General features: G+C 54.0%; 1 protein-coding gene across 8 annotated transcripts in view; it reads right to left on the bottom strand.

The window, feature by feature from the left end:
- JPH3 (junctophilin 3) overlaps positions 1 to 18,802 on the bottom strand; it is a 151,402-nt gene that overhangs the window by 112,736 nt on the left and 19,864 nt on the right. For 3 of the 8 annotated variants that reach the window (XR_008960201.1, XR_008960200.1, XR_007191043.2), the window contains one exon: positions 1,143 to 11,083. The gene's annotated coding sequence lies outside the window, so the exon portion shown is untranslated. Of the gene's footprint in view, positions 15,982 to 18,802 lie in introns of those variants that run through there. The other 5 variants (XR_006408985.3, XR_007191041.2, XR_008960198.1 and 2 more) reach the window with 3 other exon arrangements.

Below are 18,802 nucleotides of genomic sequence, written 5' to 3' on the forward strand. Positions count from 1 at the left end.
CTGGCCGAGTGCCCCACACCCAGTGACGGGGACCTCGGGGATGGCCGCTCGGGGTTTCCCACCTGTGACCTCGAGACTCAGCCTCACTTTAGCACAACTCACACATCTGTCTTCACACTGTTCACACTCACAGTACACACATGTCCACAGACTCACACTCGCGCTCACGTATAATCACACACATCCCTCACACACTGTCACACTCACACTCCTACACACCCAGCCACACGCCTCCACAGATGTGCACACACACAGTCCCACACCAACACTCACCCACGCTCACATGTACGCTCCCCTCAGCCACAGCCCCCCACCACGATCCTACACTGCCTCGCTCCCAGCCCCCCCCCCCCCTCCCCCGGCCGGGGCGGTGGGGCTCTCTGACGCGGTGAGGGGCAGGGGAGGGAGGAGTCTGCATCTCAGTGCCTCGAACACCTCCCAGGTAAACCCCAGACCACCTTTCTGGGCTTCCTTTCAAACCGTATGGAAGTAGCATTATACCACACTTGCCATTCAGCTTTTCTGATTCATTATGTTGGGAGATTAACCAGCTCTCGTTCATTTAATGTAATGGCTCCAGGATCCCACTGTACAAATGCACCATAATTGAGTGATTCATTCTCCCACTGATCGACGCTCCCAGGCTGCTTTCTATTATAAACAACAACACAGTGAACACTGGTGCGTGTGTCTTTGCACATCCGGGAGCACTCTTCTGTGTCCTGTCCTCCACAGAGTACTTACCGCCGGGTCATGGTGCGTGTGCGGCGTCTCTCTGCGGGGGGCTGCCCGCGGGGACTTTCTGCAGGGAGTGCCACACACCTACGTCCCCCATCCTGACCACGCCTGGTGCTTTGCTGACCTGCGGGGCTTGAAACAGCATCGCGCTGTGACTTGACTTGTGCGTCCCGAGGACCGGCGAGTCCCGCAGCGTGCAGCACACGGGGCCCAAACACATTCTCTCTTCCCCTCGCCTGCCGGCTTGTGCCCTTTGCTCATCTTTCTATTTGGTATCTTGCCTTTTACTTACAGGTTTTCAGAAGCTCTTCAGATGATCTGGATGGATGCTACTCTTTCATCGGTTACTTATACTGCAAGTATCTTTTAGTCTGTGACTTGTGCTTTCACTTTGTAACAGAAACTTTTACATTTTTAAAAAAGACTTTATTTGAGAGAGAGCGCGCGCCTGTGTACACATTTACATGAGCACGAGTGGGGGAGGGGCAAGCAGACCCCGTGGCGCTTGATCCCAGGACCCCGGGATCATGACCTGAGCCCAAGGCAGACACTTAACTGACAGAGCCACCCAGATGCCCCAGAAATTTTTACATTTTTAATGCCAAAGGCACCACATTTTCTTCCACAATTTGTGTTTGGGGATCTTGTTAAAGAATTCTTTCTCAGCCATAAAGTCAGGAAGATATGGCTTCTTTTCCCCAAAGTTGTGTACATTTTGCTTTTTGCAATCACAGGCACTTTGCTGCTAAAGGCAGCGTGCCATCAAAGAGTCAGACTGCCCCTCACTTTGGTTCCCACCCAGCTTCCTGCCTCCCGCTGGCTCCTTTCTGCTCTCTCCACGTCCATCCCTCCTCAGTCCTCCCTCCCGTCTGCTCTCCCACCCCCTGTCCAGTCCTCCATCCATCCTGCAGAACAGTTCCGCTCTCCCCAGGCCCTCCTCCTGCACCCAGCTCCAGCCCAGAGAGTCTGATTAACACGCTGGCTCTGATACTTGCCCGCCGTGCGATTTTGGCCACATGATCAGCCCGCCACAAACACGTGCTTGATGTAAACGCCCGTGCAAACATATGCTCAGATGACTGCCACCAAAACCACGCTGCCCATCCACACTCCACCCCTGTCCACCCTGTTCTCTGCCCACAGAGCTGACCTGTATGTTCTGTAGAAACGGCCACCCTTGCTCTCTGGCTTCTGGGTGCCTACAGGCGCCCTGGTGCAAAGTGAGTGTGAGGGTACAGAAGGAGATCCGAGTGCTTCCTCCTGTGGAAACTTCCCCTAGGGTTGCATCTGGCCAGGTCCCTCAACTGAAGGTCACACCCCCTCAAGGCTACAGCTTCATGTTCCCCCACATTCCAGCCCCACTCCCCTGCATCCCCCTGGCCAACGAGATCACTGCATTATCCTTGTGGCCCTCTGTCTGCCACGCCACTGTAAATCACACTCCGTAAACACCTCCTTGTGCTGTCCTACTGTAGGTGTGCAATGACCACCCTCCCTCCTTCAGAAACCCCAACTGCTATCATTCGAAGCAGAAACCCCAGTAAAAGTCAGAAAGGCAATGGCAGGCAAAGGCACCAACAGGTCCCAAAGACAACCTCACTGGTGATGACCGGTTGGGTCACTGTTCTCCTCGAGATGGGATGTCATAAAGATGTGTGATGACAGTGAGCATACTCCAGGGCCAGCCTGGCCACCAGAGAGTCAAGCTGTCCCTTCCTGCATTTGCTGGGCACAGCTAGGCAGTGAAGGGGGGGTGCGGTCAGCAGGAGGGCGTGGTGATGGGCCCAGGTTTTCCCCAGCACTTTGTCAAGGTCAGAGGAGGCAGCCTCCTTTCACCCACCCTCCCCCCCCGCCAGCCTGCCTGCTGGAAAGTTAAATTCCATCAGAGAGCAGTGACAGCTGCCAATTAGAGATAGAGGGGACAGCGGGAAGGGCACACGCTTTGAAGTTGGGCCTGCCTCGGCTGAGTGCCCAGCTCGGCCGTTTTCTAGTTGGGTGGCTTGGGCAGGTCCCTCGGCCTCTCTGAGCCAGGTGTCCCAGTCCGTGAAGTGAGGGCGGCATTCCTGCCCTTGTACAATTATACCGATGTGTATATGAGCCATTCCAACTGTGGCACAGTTAGTTATGGTTAGCACGCAGAGCCACAGTCGGGGGCATTCTCACGCTTGACACAAAGACAGCATTGCTAAGCATGCTCTTTGAACATAAGAAAAACGTGCATCTATTTTAATGTTGAAACTACTGACCATTGACCTCTACTGCTTAGTTACACAGATGAGGATGAGGACGCTGAGGCCCAGAGAAGGTGAGTAGCTTGCCCGAGGTCACACAGCAGTAGCAGAAATGGGTCTGAAACAAGGGCCTTCTGGAACTGTTTTCGCAGTCTCATGCTGTGGCAGACACGTCCCACGGTGACTGGCAATGAACTACGCCCTATGGGATCCCCTCCCCTCAAGTGTGGGCAAGACCTGTGACTTGCTGCTTCTTTAAAAAAAGATTTATTTATTTATTTGAGAGCAAGAGCAGGGAGAGGGGCAGAGACAGAGGGAGAGAGGGGATCTCAAGCAGACTCCACACTGAGCACAGAGCCTGACACAGGGCTCAATCCCACAACCCTGAGATTTATGACCTCAGCCAAAACCAAGAGTCAGACACTCAACCAACTGAGCCACCCTGGTGCCCGTGACGTGCTTCTAACCAATAGGATACAGGATGGCACTACGTTTCCTCATGTAAGGCTATGTCTTTGCACACCCTCCCGAGGGCCTTGCAGAAGTAAACAGCCGTGCTAGGAAATGCCCGTGGACAGATCCGTGAGGCGGGGCCTGAGCATGGCCTCCAGGTGATAGCCAGTGATGAAGTGAGATCCTGGGTCCTTCAGCCACTAGGAAATAAATACCGCCAACAATCTGAGAGAGCTTGGAACCAGCTTCCCCAGCTGCCTCTCCAGATGAGAGCCCAGCCCAGCTGACACGGTGACTGCAGCCGCTGAGGTCTGGAGCAGAGACCCAGCACAGCCGAGACTGGACTCCTGACCCACAGTAACTGGGTGTTTCAGCCCCTAAGCTTGTGGCAATTATTATGCAGCCTAGAAAACAAGCACGCATGGTCCTTCTGAGTTCTTCTGAACATCCCCACTTTCCTACCTGTAGCAGACAGTCAGGCCCTCACCTCTTCTTTGCCATCATTAACGAGCCCCTGGGCTCTGGGCTGGCCCGTGGGGGCTTAGGTGCTGGGATCTATCTCCCTGCCGCTCTCACGGCACAGACCCCTGGCTTCCAACAGGCGCACGCGGCTCACGGTAAACACCACACCGCCAACCTCCTTGCAGGGAGAGGCAGCCACGGGACTGAGTTCTGGTCAGGACCTTGAGCAGAGGTGATGTGCACGGCTCCTGAACGCCTCCTTAGACTCCCCCATGGGGTCAGCTGAGGCCCGCGAGGCTGCATCACAGTGCAGGTGCTCCCTCCGCCTGGCAGCGCCTCGGGACCCCTCCTGCGTGCAGATCTCCCCCTGGGGGCCGGCCCCTGTAGCCTGGTGCAGGACCAGGGGACTCAGAAAGTCATGAGTGAGGAGGTGCCTGAACCTTGCCAGCTTGACCTTGACCTCGACCTTGACATGAGAGAGGCAGAAAGAAACTCCACCTCTGCGGCTTTGGTTTTCTTCGGGACAGTTAAGAGCCCAGGCCGCGCAGATGGACAGAGCCCCTGTCCCCGTGGGCACCTTTAAGGCTCCTGCACCCAGACAGCTGTGCTTTCTCCCATTTGCCCTAAGACACCCCACGGATTGGCTTGCGCCTCACATGCTGACACAGCCTTGAAGACTCGCTGGAGAAGATGACGAGGGCCCCTGCCTGCCCATGGCAGGGTCTGCACAGGACTGGGAAGGCGCTGAGGCCGGTCACAGCATGACCGGTGGCCAGCAGTGTCAGAAGTCCTTACGGGGAACTTCTTGCAGGAACGCAGCTGAACCAGGAAGCATGCGGCTGACACAGGACCACGCAGGCCGTGCCGGCGCCGGGCCTCCAGCCATGGGATGATTGGCAGAACATGCGCGGCAGGCAGGTCTGTGTGGGCAGCGGCCTGGAGTGACCGCGGAGGCCGCATCTGTGCCAGCACGTTCAGGACCTTGCGTATCCAAAAGACCTTAAGCTTTACTGTCGACTGTGGGGAATCGATCACCAAGCTATTACCAATAAACGTATTTTACACTGATGACACAAACAGATCGATCAAATGTGGTGACGACTGGAGTGATTTCGGCACCGGGGCTCTGTGTACACCATGGCCGGCAGAGAGGGCGCCTGAGCTCGAGGCACCGGCTGCCGGGTGATGAGAACGGGGCCAGCATGTCTGACGGTGCTCACCGGCCGGGCACTGGGCTTTGGGAGGGAATTGTTCCGTACCCCGTGGACCCCTCGTCCTCCCTTGTTCACGGAGGTCCCCCATACATAGGGATGGCCCCTAAGCTAGGGGAGAGCCTCTGGGAAGCTGCAGTTTGTGAATCAAACTCAGGGCACAGTGTCCGGGCTCCTGCCTGGTTTTGGGGATCCATTCTTGCCATTTCTGTAAACCGAAGGTCTGCTGTGTTTACACCTCCCCCTGTCCTTGGCTCCTGCAGCCCCTCTGCCCTCACCAGTGGAAATGCCTGGCAGTTTATATCGCTCCAGGCAGCCCTTAACCAAGACGTGGGCATCCTGTGTGGCCTCCTTCTCCCACACCTGTACCCGTTTCTCCAAGGGACAGACATTCCTAATAGTCACCCGCAAGCAAATCTTCACGTTAGGTTCCGCTTCCCTAGAAAAAAGATCTGGGGAAGTACGCAGGACCTACACAGAGGGGAGAGCACTGCGCGGTTATGAAAAGACACAGCAGTGGCAGCTACTGATCTGGGGACGCCTTCAAAATATACTGTTGGGGCGCCTGGGGGGCTCAGTCAGTTGAGCGCCTGCCTTTGGCTAGGTGATGATCCCGGGGTCCTGGGATCGAGCCCCACATTGGGCTCCCTGCTCAGTGGGAGGTCTGCTTCTCCCTCTGCTTGTGCATGCTCTCTCTAATAAATAAATATATCTTTAAAAAAACACAAAGAAATAAAATAAAATATACTGCTAAGTGAAAAAAGCAAGGTGCCTAAGAGTGGATAGAGTACCCTTATTTTTTGAAAGGGGAAGGATAGAACTTACATTGTACGTGTTTGATCTCCATCCAGAAAACCAGCAGAAATTGGGATGCTGACAAAAGTGCCTCGGACAGTGAGCGGGTGCAAGTGTGCCTGTGCGACCCTTGTGGGGCTAGGTCACTGAGTCCCATGGGTTTCCAGCAATCCAAAAAGTCAAATACAGACTCCTGGGCCCCATCCTCCGGGAGCCTGCCGCAGCTGGCCTGGGATGAGAAGCCAGAATCTTGAAAGTCTCCACGGCTGGCCGATGCTCCGCCAGGCTTGGGCACCTTGTTCTGGACGATTTCATCAAGAGCTCTGAGAAAAACCCAACCACGAGCCAGCAGCCAAACATCCAGGTGGTGCTGCTTTCCGGGACACGTGCCAGCCCTCACTGGAAGCACAGTTGAAAGCCTCTTTTAATTCCCGGTGACCCCCGATGGCGTGTGGGAGCTGGGGGCTCCCGGCGGGAAATCTGCCACCTTCACTGGCCTCCGTGGTCCCCTCAAGCCCAGTGCTTGTGCCACATCCCTGTTGCCACAGCAACGACAGACAACGGTTTCTGTGGAGTTCGGGTTTATAAATAATTTCTAGATCAGTCGTTGTGGTGTGAATGGGGTGGGCTCGGCAGGGCGGTTCGTGGTGGCAGCAGGCCGGGCCACCGTCCATGGGAAACGGCCATGCTTGGGAGGCAAGGTCGCAGCCAGAAAGTCTGTCTAAAGCCCCATTCTGTCCCGCTGGGCAGGGGCGTCCTAGCCCGATCCCGCAGCAGTTTCTGCTTCAGAGAATGTATCTGGGGCTGTTTCATCTCATCGGTGAACCCCAGAGATGTTCTCATCCGAACCGGCTGCGTGTTGGCAGGGGGCAGTGTGTGGGTTCAGGACCCCTTCTGGTGACTTGGGGACTAAGGAAGGCTTAGGAGCACAGGCATGGGTCTCACTGCTTCTGAGCTGGAAAGGACAGTGCCTGTTGAATGCTCTGTTGGGCTGGGCGAGCCCTGGTAGAGCAAAGGGACTGGGGTCTGCGGGTCTGGGTTCTAGTCTGTCTGGCTCCCTCGGCGCAGGAAGTCGTGCTGTCCACGTTCTGAGGATGTTCTTCTCCACCGGCCCTCCTCTTCTCCCTCTCCTCCCCCTCCTTCTCCTCCTTCTTTATCTTTTTTTCTAATAACAGTGTTTCCGGGGAAGGACTCACATTCACAAACCAAGGGCTGAGGAGGTGGATTTCGTGGTTAAGTCATTTGAAAATCAAGCCGATTGAATGCCTTTGCTCTCTGATGAGTGAGCCCTGTTGGGACACCTGAAGGGCCCCTGGCACGCGGCCAGCTGCGTGGTGTGGCCGCAGGGCGTTGTGCTGACCACCCTGGGTGGGAGCGTGACGGCGGGTCCCCTGTGCAGTCCTGCCTCTGAGGTTCCTGCCGTCCCAGGCACCAGCATGCATGTGTCACGGTGCATTCCACACACGTGCCGGAGCCACGTCCCATGCAGCTCTGTTTACTACAGCGGAGACCAGGAAGGGCCTGATGTCTCTCTGGAGCGAGGGGAGGATACATTCTGCCTGGTGCCCGAACACCAACAACCAGCACACAGTTGGAGAGAAAGAAGGGCTGGGTCTGTCTGAGGTGACGCCGAACAGTCTCCAGGATGAACGAAGGAACAAGAACAAGGCGCACGGATGCTCCCGTTTGTGTAGGAAGAGATGCATGCTGTGTTGTAAACACACACCTGCGTGGTGCACACTTGTCCACGGATACGCATACACACACGCGCGTGGATAGAGACTATTTCTGAAAACACACCCAAGGAACGGATGACCTTGCTCAGCTCTGGAAAGGTGGGTCTGGCACCCTGAAGGTTTGGGGTAGAAGGAGACTTACTTTTCATTGCATACCTCTCTGTAGTGTCTGGGTCTTGTTTCATCATTTGCATACATTAATTTTTCAATTAAAAAAAAGATGAATGGAAAAAAAGAATGAAGGGCAGAAAACGAAAGAGGCAGGAGGGAGGCAGGAATCTTCATTTCTTCTGGCTTTCAGGGGTGTGTGGCTGGGAGGTCAGAAGACAGGAGGCCCAGTGCCGTTTCAGTCTGCACACCCAGCACAGGCCATGAAAATGCAAATCAGACAGCACAGGGCTTCTCTCCACCTGCGTTAGCCCCTGGGCTGTTAGCAAATGCGTCCTGGAGGGCAAAGGGCAAACTGAATTTGTTTTCCCCGCCTGCGCAGAGGCTGGCGTTTGGATTCCACAGCAGCTGAGCGAGGGGGAAGCAGTTCTCAGGGCAGATGCCCTCACCCTCAGCCCAGCCACAGCCCACCGGGCTGGCGCTTTCCGCATTCCAAAACGAACACCCGTCACAGGCAGTCGGGCCTCCCAAACCAGTGTTTTTGTTGGCCGGCTGTGCCCACGGGGATGGAGAACCGGCATCAGTGAAGGTCCAAGGGCCAGCTCGCTGGACACCGAGAACACAGGAGGCACCCTCTTTAAACGGAAGTGCTGGATGCAAGAGAACCGGTTGGCAGTGCGGGAAGAAACCAGTATAATTTCCACTTCAATTCATCTCATCCTTTTACAGTTTCTCAGTTATGTTTGATGACGTGCATAAAGCTACAGCCGGGTGCAGACCCGGGCCCTCTGCGTGACATCCCAGTGCCAGCTAGCCCCTCCTGTCGCCCATGCTACACAGCCCTGGCCCCAGCTACTCACGGACGCACACTCATTCGCCCCTCACTACTCGCTGAGATGTCTCACCCCCGCTGTGGACAGACCTGGGCACCCCCCCATGCATCCGTCAAAGCCCAAGCCCCCCACATGGCTGCACGCTCATGACCGTGCAGACAATAGCAGAGGAAAGGAGTTCCTAAGGGGGCCCTGACCCAAGAGGTTCAGTGTCCTTACAAGAAGAGATGTCATACAGCACGCCTGCTCCCTCCATCGTGGGAGGATGCAACGGATGGTTGGCGGCCTGCGAGCCAGAGTCCTCCCCGGAAACCGTGATCTCGGACGACTGGCCTCCAGAGCTATTAGACGGTCAGTGTGTGCTGTTTACACCACCCAGCATGTGAGGTTTTGTTCAGGCAGCCACAGGATGTGAGCAGCCCTCGTCGTGCAGCTGGGGAAACGGAGGTGTGGGGAAGAGGAGGAGTGCGGCCAGGGCAGCAGGCAGGGGGTGGGCCTGGGAGTTGGGCTGAGGAGCCCAGGCTCTTAACTACATAGAGTGCAGCACGCTTTTTTTTTCCTTTAACCTCATACGGCAATGTGTTAGAAGAAGTCTGGAAACTACCAGATTAGAAAGAAAGCATGTGAGAATCCGTGGTGTGAGAACAACCACCCCAGCAATGTCCACGTCCCAAGGAACCAGTGAATATTCACCTCACTTGGCAAAAGGACCCATGTAGATGTGATGAAGGGTGTCAAGACGAGTGGATTGTTGTGGACGATTCAGATAAGCCCTAAATGCAATCCCAGTGTCCTCATGAGAGGCAGGCAGGGGGACAGACAGGGGCAAAGATCCTAAGCCACTGGCTGGGAAGAGGGAGGAAGGAGCCGCAGGCCAGGGAGCACGGCACCTCGAGAAACTGGGAAAAGCAAGAGAGCACACTCGCCAGAGCCTCCAGGAGAAACGCAGACATGGAGACCCTTTTAAACTTCGGACCTCCAGAGCTTTAATCCAAGGTCTGTGGCAATCTATGACAACAGCCGGAGAAAACTATTCAGAGTAAAAACCGCAGATTTCGGGGGTAGATTATCAAGGGGGTGACATGGTTCGGAAAGGTGCTGAAACACGTGGGCCCATGCACCTGCTTCCCTGCCATGTGACTTGGCAAATCTGCAAAGGGCTTCGGCCCACACAGTGTGGCAGAAGTGATGTGCGACCTCTGACCTTGGTTCCGAGTGGCCCTGCAGTCCCCACTCCCACTCTTGGATGGCCACCGGGAGACCCAGTCTGCCGACGGAAGATGAGGCCATGTGGAGCAGAGCAGAGCCAAGTAAGCTACACCAACCACCAGGCAGGTGGCGGCGGCCACCTCTGACCACGCAGCCCCAGTGAGCCACCAAATCACTACAGCCACGTGAGCGATCCCACACCATCCCACTGAAGAAGAATCGCCAGCTGAGCCCAGCCCAAACCACCCTAAGGATCAGGGACATGTAAATGCTGGAACCAGACCCCACCCCTTCGGGCGTGGAGGTGGCAGCCCCTTCCCATCATTCTGCCTCCAGGGCCGCCCTCCCTCCTGCCTGGGTCGCTGACAACACCAGAGTAAGCCCCGTTCCACCCACGCATCCTCACAAGCCTCGCAGGCGGCTGATCGCGGTAGCACCACTCGACAGATAGGGCACTGAGGGCGACACAGGTTAGTGGACCTGCCCGAGATCCGACAGCTGGAGAGAGGGGGAGTGGGCTTAGAACCCAGATGGATCTGACCCCAGACCCACTGTCCCAGATGAACAAGAGAGACGTGGTCCCTCTGTGAAGAGCCATTCAAACAGCGTCACCGTCCACGGTGATCCTGGGCTTTGTGCCCCCTTCAGTGATGAACACGGCGAGGATGGGAAAGTGGCTGTTTGTTCCGAGTATAAACTAGGACTGTGTTCGGCTCTCACAGAAAACCCACTCCCGTGGCTCGTCCAGCTGGGCTGTCCATTTCCTCGTTAGACCCTGACGACAGGAGTCCCGGGTGGACAGCAACAGGATGGCGTCATCTATGTCTTTCTGCTGTGCTGTCCATTCCTGACATGGGTCTGTGGCCATGGGCTTGGCTTCCACTGAGCTAGTTGGGGTCACGTGCCCACTCCCGGCCCGATCCCTGTGGCTGGAGAGACAGTCCATTGCAGTTGGCCCAGCCTGGGTCATGGGCTTCCTCTGGACGGAGGATGGGTTTGTCAGCAAAGGGGGAGCCCGGGAGCAGGGGAAAGGAGTTACAGGTTGTGTTTTCCCAACAATATCTCCCACCTACATGCTCTTCTTGTAGTGGGATTTTTCTGCTCCTCCCAAAAGAAGTGGGGACTAGATCTCTTTCCCTTGAGTTGGAGCAGGCTTGTGACAATGGTCAAAGTAACTCTATCCCAGATCTGGCACTGGGTCATAAAGGCGATGCACCTTCCATCCAGTTCTCTTGGGATGCTCGCTCTTGGAAGCCAGCCGCCATGGAGAGGTCACATGTCAGTGCCCGAGTGAGGTCCCATGAGCCCTGTGAGTGAGAGAACCTTCAGCGGATCACAGCTCCCAACCACTGAACCACCCTCAGGCACCGAGCTGCCCCACCTGAATCCACAGAGCACAGACCCGCTGTCCCTGCCAAGTCCTGCTCACAATACTACATGATTTCCTTTTTCTTCTGGTGACTAGGTTTGGGGTAGCTGGTCAGGCAGCCCCAGAGAAGCTGAACAAGAGGAGGTGAGCACGGGTGAAGGACAGGCGTGCTCAACCAGATCGTTTCTTCTGGGAGATGAGGGCCAAAGGGCAGCAGGCACACGGAGACAGAGGGAGAAAGGTACGGAGACGCCAGGCTCGCTGGCAGCAGAGCAAGGGCATGGGGTCTGGGTGTGCCCGTTTCTCACAAACATGAAAGAATCTAAGCTGACCGTTTGGTTGCAGGCTAGCTGGACTGGAAGAGACCCAGAGACGGCATTTCTGGGACCAGTGGAGAATGAAACCCGGGATTCCTGAGGCTAGCAGCAGGAACTGTTTGCTCCCCACCCTGCCGTGCCTCCTCTCTGACCAGGTGGAACCAGACCCACCCACATTCTTGCTCCAGCTCTGGCCTAGGGCACAACCCAGCCTGGGGACCAGAGGCTCTGTGATGGACTGTGCTCTTGGGCCTCCGTCTAAGTCCTGCTGCTTGTCACTCTGTTCCCTGGGCTCTATATCTGAGTTTTTATTACTGGACATAACCTTGTTAAACTCTTATCATTCCTAATTATTTTTTCCTGTAGATTCAAGTTTTTAATAGTCATATCATCTGAGAGTACTGATGGCTTTGCTTCTTCCTTTCCAACCCTGAGAGTTTTCATTACTTTCCTCATTCCCTTACGCTGGGAGCTCCCCCCGTACAATGTTGAGCAGAAACAAGGGTCATCCTTGCCTTGCCCCTGACTTTAAAGACACTGCTTTGAATGTCTGTTAAGAATGGTATTTACTAAAGCATTTCGGTAGGTGTGCTTTATCATATTAAGAACGGTTAATTGTGTTCTTTTTAAGAAATTTAAAAAAATTTTTTTAAATTTTTATCTTAAGTAAGCTCCATGCCCAACGTGGGGCTTGAACTCACGACCCTGAGATTAAGAGTTGCATGCTTCACTGACTGAGCCAGCCACGTGCCCCAGCTAAAGTTTAAGTTTGTTCTTATTTTACCAGTTTTTAGGAGAAAAGAATGTTGCGTTTTAGCCACGGCTCTTTCTGCATCAGTGTGGATGGTCACCTGGTTTTTCTCCTTTATCTGCTACTGTGATAACTGACATTTATACATTCTCGCATATTAAATCACTCTCGTATGCCTGGTGTAAATTTACATTTGTTTTGAAGCGTTACCATTTCATGTATCAAAGACTGGGCTTGCCAATATTGTAAGATTTTTGTGTCGGTGTTCATGGGTAATGTTGACGTTTATTTTCCGTTCTCACACTACTGGTGTCAGTGTTCCTTAACTGTCAAGATTACACTGGCCTCAGGGAATGGGTTTGGAAACTGCTCCTCCTTTCTGTATTCGCTGGAAGAGTGTGTGTAAGACCACGACAGAGACTTGGAACATCTGGTAGGACTACATCTGTGAAACGCGCTGGGCCTGGTGTGTTCTTCGTGGGAGGATCTGGAATGACTGTCCCGTATCATCTTTGGTTGCAGGACTGTTCAGACTTCCTCCTTTGTGAGCCGGTTTTGGCTGATATGTTTTTTCTAATACTGTTTCCATTTATTGAAGACTCCTTGTCTGGCGAGCTCTAGGGGGCGGTCCTGCCTCCTGAATCTTGGCTGCCCTCGACTCTCTGGGGAAGCCCAGTCTCCTTCCACTCCTCTCTTCCAATGTCGGCATCTGAATCAGGATGATGCGGGCTGCAGGGAGCAGAACGCTGGGCTAAAAATGGCTTAAACAACAAAGAATTTTTACGATTTAATGTGAGTAGTCCAGAGTCGGGCAGTTCCAGAGCTGGTTCAGGGGACAAGGGTGCTACTGAGGACCCCACTTCTTTCTTTCTGCTCCCTCATCCCTGGCATTTATCTGCACACGGAACGTGACAGCTGCTGTCGTGGTAGGCATCACGTATGTGGACACGGAAACACCCAGGAACAGGTGCATCTTGAGCTCTGAAAAACTTATGGGGGAGGAAAGCATTCCCTCAAAGCAGCCCCCACACCAGGCCCTATTGGCTATAGGGTGAGGTTCCGACGGATGTCTCCACATCTACAGTGGGTGGCAGGCCCTGTAGTCGGGCGCTGGGCAGAAAACTGTGTCTGCCCCAGCACCTTCGGGCTTCATCCATGGACTGTCTCACCTGACCCCCTCCTGACCTCTCTGGCCGGCTGCCACCCAGGCCAGCTTGACAGAAAATACTAGTACCCGTGGAGTGCTGGTTAATGTTTAACAACAGGCTCTCAGGGGCGGGGTAGGGGGAGCCCTCATTTGAAGGCGTGCGGATTTCCAAGGTGTAAATGCTCCCACTGTGGCTGATTTCAAGCTACCGATCCATGTCTTTGACTGCAGAGTTGGGAAGAAAGGCACGCGAGTCAGCCCCTCGCTAAAGCCCACCGGACTCTGTAAATGTGAGCGGGGTTGAACAGGTACACCCTGCCCCAGCCAGACGGCAATAATTAGGCATTAAAGGGGCTGTCCTCGGACGAATGGGACCATGTGTTGAATACCTGCTACGGGCTAGTCAGGTACAAAACACCTTCTTGATTGCTCCTAACCATCCATTTGCTCAATGAGGAAATAGAGACGCACAGGGGTTTATATGGAACTGGATCCCAACCCGGGCTCATCCCATCCAGGTCCTTCCCGCCCCAGACAAAGGCCCAGATTCGGAAAAGATTCAGCTCGCCCTCATTCAGCACCTACGACGCACCAGGGGGTGGGCCATCAAAGTGGAGTGCTATTCATCAGAGCCCAAAATGTGGGGGAAAGAAACAAGTGTCCGGCAACTAATAAACGCATCAACAGAGTGTGGTCTATCCAGTGGAATATCATTCGGCCGTGAAGAGTATGAAGTCCCGACTTGGGCGGCAATGGGGATGAACCCCTGAAACATTATGCTGAGTGAACGCAGTCAGGCATAAAGGACGAGGCATGACGCACGTGACATGTCCCGAAATCTGTAGGGACAGAAAGTAGACCAGCGGTGCCAGGGGCTGAAGGGAGGGAGAGTGGGGAGTGACTGCTACTGGATATGCGGCTTCTTTCGGGGGTGATGAAATTCTGGAAGTAGGTAGTGATGATGTTTGCGTGACTGTCTGAATATCCTAAATGCCACTGGATATAAAGCAAACAAAGTGCAGGATTAATTGAAAAGGGATTCTGCACACACACACACACACGCGCGCGCACACACCCCGCGGAGGCCTTCTACAAACCTCTCATGATCACGAGTGGGACTGGCCAAGTCGCCCAGGGTCCTTGGCTAAGGAAGCACTTCACGTGCACGTTTCCCACTAAGTCCCTCAACCCCACTACGGGGGGGTCAGATTATTAATCCCATTCCATAGGTGAGAAAACAGAGGCTCAGAGTGAAATTAAGCAACTGGGCAGTTGACAGCAGTCAGGACTTGGACCCCGGTCCATCGCACTCCAAACAGTTCACTGTTGTAAAGTAAGGTCTGGGGTGCTGGGGGACTCCTCTTCCCTCCTCCAGGATGCTGGTTCGGGTGACTCTGCAGCTTGCAAGGCTACCTAGCCTAGGAGCAGCCCCCCATCTCTCAGCAGAAAGGACTGAGTGCTGGAAGGAAGGGCCCTCTGTTGCGGGAAAGAAGCCTGTGCCAAGGGGACAGGGTCCCGCTCTGACACTTGGTTCTGTGGCTACACCACTGGGCGACCTCAGTAAGCCCCACTCCCCCTCTCAGCCTCATTTCACTTACCTTAAAAAATGAGGGACCGCCACACATCACTGGTCCTCAATAGGGGCACTGATGCCCCCTAAAGAGTATTCTGTAAATTTGCAGGGGTTCCATGAGTGGCACAGTTCCCCAAAACGCAGAATCCCCTAATCCCTGCACTTTCCATTGTCAACAGCAGACCTTCATGGAAATGAAAGCTCCTCTTGCAATTCACGGGTCAAGAACCTCGCTCCGTTTCCTTGTTTGTCTGCTGTCTGCAGAGTGACAATGTACAGGGGGTCGTCCAGGACTGCAACTACCCCGCGGTCAAGGGGAAATCGTCGCTTCCATTCGGACTTGGCCAAGAGTCGGTCAACACTTCGGAAAATCACATCACTGGAGCAATGCCTTCATGGTGTTTGAGCCTCCGTGGGACACACCGTGTCACCGAGCCTCCCCCTCCAGCTCAAGTGACCGTGCTGTCTGGTAGGGTCAGCCCCAAACATTTATCTTTGACGTCCACTGTTTCATTTCAGATGACCTTCCCTTTATGTGACAGTTAGGCCCTCATGTTGGTTGTTTTTTGCAACGGGTGTGTGGATAGATTATGTTTCCTATGAATTTCATTTCAGAATAAGAAAAAGAGCATTCAAAAAAATTTTGAGGTGTGCGTTAGGGCTGAAATAAGTCTGCGGACCACTGAGCTCTGTTTGATTTCTTCAGATCCCTTCCAGCTTCTACATGATGGAACCTGACCTCAGAAAGCTTTTTCCACAATGCTAACCGAGTGTGGTGCCTTCTGCACGACCCCAAACTGTCACTGCACCACAGTGGCCCACGTGTGTCCAGAAGCTGACTTCATCTCACTGACCCCGGGGCTCTCCAGAGGCTTCCTTCGTCCCCGGGTAGATCAGCAGCCCATCGGTGACCCACACTCCCAACCAGCTTGCCTTGTGTGCTTCCCTCTCACCTCGAGAGAGAGAAAAGCCGATACCCCAGACTCAAACTCTTCCTTATGCCATTTCCTTGTGCTCTGACAAGTTCAGTGCCTAACTGGAATGTTTACTGAAAGAAAAAATAAAATAAAAATAAATAGAAGACGACTTCCAAGGAAGTCTCTGGCAACCAGTTTTGCTGTGCTTGAGTGAGTTCGCGCCGCGTGACATTCCCTCCTGTTAATTACTGCTCCAAGGCTTATCTTCCCTCTTCTCTTCTCTAGCTTATTATATTTTAATGGCAGCTAGTAGAAGGGTTTGGGCACCGCCTTTGCCATCTGCGTGGAACACAATGTTCAGAACGGGTGGTGTCAGGGATGCCACACAGAACTGGCAGATGTTCCAGGGAGCGGAACAAAGCAAAAGTGAGGAGGTGAGGCTCAGAGCCCACCAAAGCCAGGCAGGGAGCAGACCATGAGGAAGGGCGCTCCATGTCGAACAGCGCCCCCCCACCCCACATTCGCATCTACCCAAAACCTCAGAACGTGAACTTGTTCGGAAACAGGGTGTCTACAGTTGTGTAGTTAGGCTACGAGGAGGTCGTATGGAATTGGGGTGTGCCCTCACATGGGCCTGCTTCTTGTAAGAGGAGGACAGGACACAGAGAGATACGGAGGGGAGGCCAGGTGGCAGCGGAGGCAGAGGGTGGAGGGACATGGCCACAAGCCACGGGACTCCAGGAGCCCCCAGCAGTGGAAGAGGCAGGAAGGGCCCTCCCCCACAGCCTCCAGAGGGACCGTGGCCCTGCTCACACCGTGACTTCAGACTGGCCTCCAGGACTGAGAGGATATATCTCTCTTGTTGGAAGCCCTCCAGTTTGTGCCATCTGTAATGGCGGCCACAGGAAACTCTTCCAGGGCTTACGATGGAAAACCGAGAAGGTAAGTGTTGTGGACTGAATGTTTGTGTCCAAACCCCCCCCCCCCAATTCTTATGTTGAAACCCTACCCCTAATGTGACATCAGGAGGTAGGACCTTTGGGACATCCTTAGGGTTAGACGAGGCCATAAGGATGGAGCCCCGGGAACGGGACCCGTGCCCTTCTGAGCGTTGGGAGGGGCTTCCTGCCCCAGCTCTGCCGCCCATCATGTGAAGATTCAGGCAGAGGTCACCAGAGCCCCACCGTGCCGCACTCTGACTCCAGAACTATGGGAATAAGTGTGTTGTTGATAAGCACCACCACCCCTGGCCTGGTGTGCGGCATTTTGTTGCCGCAGCCTGAGCCGACGAATATGTAGGTTGATTCCCATCCCCTCCATCCAGCCATCAGCTGCAAGATTGATGTTGAGAACCGGGGTGGTGTGTGGGGTGGAGGAAGGACCTGCCGGGCTCTTGCTTTGCTGAACGACGGGGGGTTTATAGACTCACTGAGCCCTGGGTATGTCAGCTCCAGCTGGTTGAGCCAGCTCCTTCTCCCCACGGGGCATGCTTGATACCAAGAGCGGCGGCATTTACTGAGTCCTTCCTAAAGCCCTGGCACTCGCCAAGTGCAAAATACAAATACTGACATCTCCATCCTATATAATCTGCTGACAAATCTATTCATAAATCGAATGTGTTGACTCCATATTTTACCCTCAAAACAACTGTGTTTCATCAAATACTAGACGCCAAACGTGTAAGAGACACCGTTATGTTCTACACTATTTAGAAATAAAGAAACTTCCAGTGAGACACATCTGTACTTGAAAACACATCCCAATTTTAGAGATGTTAACATGCGAATCTTCAAATCGATGACATGTGGTGCTATCGTCACCCCTATTTTATGGATATGAAAACCGAAAATCGAGGCCAAGGTTACCCCACTCTTAAAGGGTAGAGCCATGATGAAAGCCACTGGAAGTTTGGCTCTGGGGCCTGAGCTCTTAGGGTACACACTGCATCTCCCACAGGGAATACTACCAATTCTACAGCTTTGAGAGTCCTAGGCGGAGTCTCCTGGCTGTCATTCAATGGCCATTCTCCCCCCTTTTCTTTAGCATTACAAACCTTGAGTTCCAGTGGGGACATGGTCACTGGCTATAAACTACATTTCCCAGCCTCCTTTGCAGCTAGCTGGGGCCATATGACTGAGTTCCAGCCAATGGGATGTAGACAGAAGAAACGAGTAAAACTCCCGGGCCTTGTCCTTACAAAGAGGAGGGGGCGCCCCTTCCCTCCTCTGACTTCTCTCTTTGCCCTGGCTGGAACGCAGATGTGCTAGCAGGAGCTGGAGCAGCCACCTTAGATCTTAGGGTGGATACCACATATTGGGGTTGGCAGAGCAACAAGACAAAATATAAAAGACCAGTTAGGGTTGTCATATTAGCCTGAATTGTTTAGTCTTGGGCAATTGTGAGAGAAAGAAAGAAACCTCTTCCTTGGTTAAGCCACTGTTATTTTGGCCTCTGTTCTAGCAGCCAAGATGTAATCCTAATTAATACATACCATTGTGTGCCGGATGCTGCCCGGGAGGCCCAGTCCCAGCCCTCCAACAGTTGTGGGCTCACTGAATGAGAATGTATATAAGACACCCAACGCAGTGCTGAGCTCAGAGCAGGCGCTGGGAGAGAGTCAGGTCCTCACACAAACACAAACCGAGGTAACTGAGGAATCAGTTTGCGTTATCCTGCTTTCTCCAAATCCTACCCAAGTACGGCTGGAAAAACAGCAGGACTCCTGTTTTTCTGGGTTCCTTTGCCCAGCTCCCCACCACGTACACCTTGACAAATAAAACGTTTTCTTGGTAGGCAGAGCAATACCAGCTGCATCGCACTCTTCTTTCCTGAGCCGCCCTGGCCAAGTCCCAGGGGACCTCACCAGGCTGCCTATCCTTGTACCCCCCCCCCCCCCTTCACCAGGCTCGAGCGTGCCTCACGACCCAGCCTGGCGGCCAGGGCTCCTCATAC

Source organism: Ursus arctos, unplaced genomic scaffold (genome assembly GCF_023065955.2).
Source record: "Ursus arctos isolate Adak ecotype North America unplaced genomic scaffold, UrsArc2.0 scaffold_19, whole genome shotgun sequence".
Classification (NCBI taxonomy): domain Eukaryota; kingdom Metazoa; phylum Chordata; class Mammalia; order Carnivora; family Ursidae; genus Ursus; species Ursus arctos.